The sequence below is a fragment of the Furipterus horrens genome, unplaced genomic scaffold (assembly GCF_987537825.1).
Source record: "Furipterus horrens unplaced genomic scaffold, mFurHor1.1.pri manual_scaffold_8, whole genome shotgun sequence".
In the NCBI taxonomy this organism is placed as follows: Eukaryota; Metazoa; Chordata; class Mammalia; order Chiroptera; family Furipteridae; genus Furipterus; species Furipterus horrens.
In genome coordinates, this window is record NW_028327178.1 from 99005035 (window position 1) to 99011261 (window position 6227).

Consider the following 6227-nt stretch of genomic DNA (forward strand, 5'->3'; position numbering starts at 1 on the left):
AAATGCACACAGCTGAAGTGGCCGGGACACCTTCGCCACATGGATTTACCAACCCTGCTCTTAATGGCTGCCTACCAGAAAGGCAGGATGGACCATGGACCTTGGGGAAAAGAGCCCCCAGACCCCCAAACTTTGAGGCTTCAGCACTTTCTGCATCAATGTCAAACTCTTTGGAAAGAAACCAAATCATTTAAAAGCAGAAAGAAATCTACCTTCTGTCCACCCCACTACTCCTTCACCCCATCCTGTCCCCAAGTGAGATCATTGCACCTTGACCTTGGAGCTCAGTGAGGGGGTGGGGCTAGCACCAGTGACCAGTGCCATGTGACCTCTGTCCATCTCTGCAGCAGCGGGCACCACTTATACTTTGGCCCCAGCCACCTCGCCCAGCTCTGGTCTAGGCCAATGAGGACCTTTCTGTTTGATTTCTGAAGTAGAGAGAATGATCCCAAAGTTTGAAAATGAAGCCTGTTTGCACTTTCATTCACCTGCACTTTGATGGAGTTAGGTTTTTGTACTTGCTGTGTGTGTGCATGTGTGTGCATGTGTGCACATACGTGTGTGTTCTTTAAGAGAGTTTTCTGGTTTAAGATAAAGTGACTCGACTCATGAGGGAGAAAGAGTTACAAAACAAAATGTGGCGTGCTCTGTCAGTGCATCGAAACAACATAAATAAACTTGAACAACTTAATCATATGCAGAGTTTGTTCTATTTCCATGGTAAAATGTCCAGCCACAAAGCGAATATCTATAGTATCATTACTAAACAGAATAAAGTGTTCTCTCTGCTGTTAGGGGTCCTAAAGAATCTGCTTTATATTCTATTTTAAAGATAAGAAACAAAGGATAAAGCTATATGGGTACACTGTCTACATGAAGAAATATAAACAATGTGAATCCTCAGAGACAGCGTGAAAGACCCAATCTTGACAGTTTGGTGTTAAGGGCAGAAAAGTCAAGGAAGCCTTCAGTTTTTAAAATAACAGGAAACTTTCAGGTGAGGGAATATCAAGCTGAACAGCTAGAGTGTGTTAAGGTTTCCAGAGATGGGGAGCAGGTGAGAAACTAGCAGAAGTGCCATGTTCAATCACATCAACCCCTTCCTTGTCAATGTCCTCAAATCTTTCCCCCTGCTGCTCTTCCAGACTGCTGGGCCAGAAGAACACCAGCCATGGATCTGTCCAAGAGCCCACCTTCTCCACACCTTGACCGAGAACTTATTTGACTGAGCAGATTGGTTACCATGGTTGACTGATTGTCTCTGGCTTCAGTGTGAAACCTCAGGGGTGCCCAGGAAGCAGCTGGGTTTTGGGGGTGGTACCTTTGACTTCCCTTTTTATACTCCTGAAACCTCCTACCCCATTACCTTCTCTGTTATCTCAATAGATGTTCTCAGCATCTATGTCACAGAGAAAATGGACGTCATCAGAAGAATACCCCCGCCTCTCTACCACCTCGTCTTGCCAGTGTCCTTCCACCTACACCAATCTTCCTTCCATCATGGTGGAAGAATTGATTTTTCCACTTGTCAGAAGCTAGATCCTCAATGAACCATGACTGCTATAAAAGGAAAAGACACATTCAGAAACAAGAAAGTACTTTTGGGAATATAAAATGTGCTTGCAGAGAGAAAAATAATTAAGTACAAGGCTGAAAGATAAACTTGAGACTATTGCCCAGAAAAGAGCCAGATTTCAAACTTTTACCTCCTCTGCACCTTTCCTCAGAAAAACATTAGAGGATATGATACATCAAAAGGAGAGAGTACATTAAAAAAGAGGAGCCTCACAAGAATACAAGAATAGTTCAACAGAAGAAAATCTATGTAATATACCACATTACTAGAATGAGAGGAGGAAAAAAAACATGATCATCTCAATTGATGCAGAAAAGTCATTTGACAAAATAAATACTATTTCATAATAAAAACAGAAAACTAGAAACAGGGCATCTACCAAAAAAAAAAAAAAAAAAGGCCACAGCTAACATTATACTCAATGGTAAAATCTTTCTACCCAAGATCAGGAACAAGGAAGCCCAGTTTCACCTCTGCTATTCAGTATTAGACTGCAAGTTGTAGCCAGAGAAATTCAATAAGAAAAATAAATAAAAGATGTCCACATTTGAAAGGAAGAAGTAAAAACTATATTTGTAGATGACATGATCATTTATATAAAGAATCCACAGCAAAGCTGCTAAATAAGAGCTAGTAAATAAAGGACAGTTGCAGAGTATAAGAGCAACACAAAATCACTTGTGTTTCTATATACTTGCAACAAACAATCCAAAAAAAAAAATAAGAAAGTAATTCAACTTAGAATAGTATCTAAAAAAATACCTAGGAGTAAATTTAAACAGTAGCTGAAACACATGCTGAAAGCTATAAAACATTGCTGAAAGAAATTAAGACAAATAAATGGAGAGACACTTGTGTTCATGGGCAGGAAGACTTAATGTTGTCAAGATGTCAATACCACCCAAAGTGATCTACAGATTCAATGCAAACCCTATCAAAATTCCAATGACCTTTGTCTGCAGGAATAGAAAAGCTGATCCTCATATTCATATGGGATTGAAAGGGGCCCCCTCAAACCAAAACAATCTTGTAAAAGAACAAAATGGGAGAACTTGCTCTTCCTGATTTCAAAACTTATCACAGAGATAAAGTAATCAAAGTAATGTGATACTGGTATATGGACAGACATAAAGACCAATGGAATGAAATTGAGAGTCGAGAAATAAACCCATATGGACAATTGATTTTAGATAAGAGTGTCAAGTTCATTCAACGGGGAAAGACATCTTCTTCAAGAAATAGGGCTGGAGCAACTGAATGTCCACATGTAAAAAAAAAAAAAAATGTTGAACAACATGAAGTTCAATTCCTACCTCACACCACATCAAAAAAGAACTCAGAATGGATTGACTACCTAAATATAAGAGCTAAAACCCTAAAATACTTCAAAGAAAATGTAGGGTAAATCTTTATGACCTTGGAATTAACAATGGATTCTCAATGTGACACCAAAAACACAAGCAACAAAAGAAAAAATAGTTTAGTTGAACTTCAAAATTGAAAAATGTTTGTGCATCAAAGGACATTGTCAAGAAGGTAAAAAGACAACCTACAGGATGAGAGAAAATATTTGCCAATAGTATATCTGACAAGGGTTTACTATGCAGAATATATGAAGATCTCCTAAAACTAAACAGAGAGGTAAACAATCCAAATACGAAAATGGGCAGAGGACTTGAACAGACATTTCTCCAAAGAAGTTATACAAATAGCTAATAAACACATGAAAAGATATTTGACATCATTAGTCATTAGAGAAATGCAAATCAAAATCACAATGAGATACCACTTCCGACCCACTAGGATGCCTATAATAAAAAAAAATTTTTTTTTAAAGGAAAAATAACAATTGCTGTCCAGGATGTGGAGGAATTGCTGGTTGAAATGTCAAATGTGCAGCCACTTTGGAAAATAGTTTGGGTGTTTGAGGAATAATTTGGTTCCTTGAAAAGCTAAACAGAGAATTATCATATTACTCAGAACTTCCCCTCTTAAGTATATACCTGAAAGATTTTAAAACAGATACTGTACTTGTGTGACAGTGTTCATTGAGGTATTAGGCATAATAGCCAAAAGGTGGAGACAATTCAATTGTGCATTGATGAATGAATGGATAGACAAAATGTGGTATATCCACAATGGAATATTATTCAGCCATAAAAAGGAATGAACAACATGGATGAACCTTGAAAACATTATGCTAAATAGAATAAGCCAGATGTAAAAGGACAAATATTGTATGATTTCACCTATATGAAAGATTTAGAATAGGCAATTCATAGAGACAGAAAGTAGATTAGAAGTTACCAGGGCTGGAGTGAAGGGGAATGGGAAGTTATTGCTTAATGGGTACACAGTTCCTCTTTGGAGTGATGAGGAAGTTTTGGCAATAGATAGTAATGATGGTTGCAGAACACTGTAAATGTACTTAATGCCACTGAATTGTCCACATAAAATAGTTAAAATGGTCCTGGCTGGTGTGGCTCAATGGATTGAGCACCAGCCTGTGAACCAAAGGGCCGCTGGTTCAGTTCCCAATCAGGGCACATGCTTGGGTTGCAGGTCAGGTCCCCAGGTAGGGGTGTGCGAGAGGCAACCACACATTGTTGTTTCTCCCCCTCTCTTCCTCCCTCCCCTCTCTCTAAAAAAATAAATAAAATATTTTTTAAAATAGTTAAAATGACAAATTTTATGTTACACAGATTTAACCACAATTTTTTTAAAAAAATTTTAAACAGGAAAATAGAACATGCAACAAAGACAAAGGAAATGTCCACAGTGATGGGAAGGGCCAGGTGGATAACTGAGTGACTGTCCAGGTGAGAATGGAAGGATGAAAGAAAACAAACTGAAACCTATGTGTTATTGTAGTAAAAGGATAATTTCCGCTGTTGCAGAGAGCGTACAATTATATGTGTATGTTCATGTATACGTATGTCTATTCAATATTTCAAATCATCGAAGGAGGCAGTTTTTAATTCCCCTATGCCAGTTTGTCCCTCTGCCTGTGGACGAATCTGCAGGTGTGAGAGCATGTGTACAGGTCAGGGTAGCAGTGGGAGGAGGGGTGGGGGCCAGGTAAGCAGAGAAAAGTAGGCTGAGGAATCTCACGGTGGAGGGAACTTTCATAGACTTGGGTTCTCATTGGCTCAGTCTCTTGTTTTCCTTCGCATCTCTAAGGACATACATGTCTTTGCCCTTCACACCCAAACAACAGAATCGGCCGGTTGAAGAGAAGAGACAGGATGGTGGAATGAGAAAGGAGGAAGGAAGACTATGGGGAGGTGAGGCTTATCCTCAGTGGCCTCCCAGTAGGCGTGGCCTTGGCGATTTCCTGCAGCAGCCTGGAGGGGAAAGCGCAAGGGCAAGCACGGCTGATGGCCATGGCAGTCCGTACAACTTCTTACAGTAATATGGTAGAGAGGTCAGCATGAACCCAGCACCTTTGCTTGGAGATTAGCAGACAGAAACACTAGCACCAGGCCACGGGATATTAACAGAAAAAAGTCCTCTGCAGCCTTGTTAGACTTACTGCGAAATTGATAGCAGCCTCAATGTCCACCAGCAAAGGAACAGTGACTAGGGAACAGGGATAGGGAAATTAATGCCACAATATATAATGTGATGTAGTTGTTCTTTGTTTTTTAGTTGGATCTCTATGTATTGACATGGAAAGATGTGGGAGAAAAAAAGTGAATGGCTGAACAATATGTATAGTATGACGCATTTTGGGGGGGGGTGTAGTGTATGAGATACGCAGATTAGGGCATAGGCAAAAGCCTGGAAGGAGAGTCAGCGTTTAGTTAACAGCAGTTACCTCCGGAAATGAGATTGGAGATGGTTTGGAGGAGAAGCTTCCACTTTTATTTCACATTCTTCTGTGCGCTGCAATTTCCCAATAGTTTATGCAATACCATTATGCGGGGTCCTTAAAAACCAGTTCTGGGAGTGCAGGGGAGGAGGGGCTTAGAGAAGCAGTATCAGTATGGCTCCAGAAAGGGGCAGGACCCAGAGCTCTGCCCTGATTTGCTTGAGCACTTGCCCCGCCCCCCCTTGGGCAGGGCCGGTCACATGCCAACGGGCGGGCGTGTTGGTGGAGGCGGGGAGCCGGCACGCAGAGCTCTTTCAGGGCATGTGAGAGCAGCCAGTTTTGTTTTTGTTTTATAACTGATTTGAGAGAGAGAGAAGGGAGAGAGAGGGAGACAGATTTCGCTTTGTTGTTCCACATATTTATACACTCATTGGTTGATTCTTTTTGTGCCCTGACCAAGGATTGAACCTGGAACTGGATCGGGGCGATGCTTTAACCAATTGAGCTACCCAGCCAGGGCAAGCAGCCAGTTTTAAAGCACTAGAATGACTGAGAAATTGTTGACATTTTATGTATTTATTTTTTAAAAATCCTCACCTGAGGACATTTTTCCCTCATTGCTTTCAGAGAGGGAGAGGGAGAGAGAGAGAGAGAGACAGGGAGAGGGAGAGAGAGAGACAAAGAGACAGAGAGAGAGAGAGAGAAAGAGAGAAACATCGATTTCTTGGTTGCCTTCTTGCATGCGCCACGCCTGGGGACTGAACCCGAAACCCAGGTGTGTGCCATGACCAGGGATCGGTTCTGCAAACTTTTGGTCCATGGGCCAATGCTCCAACCAAC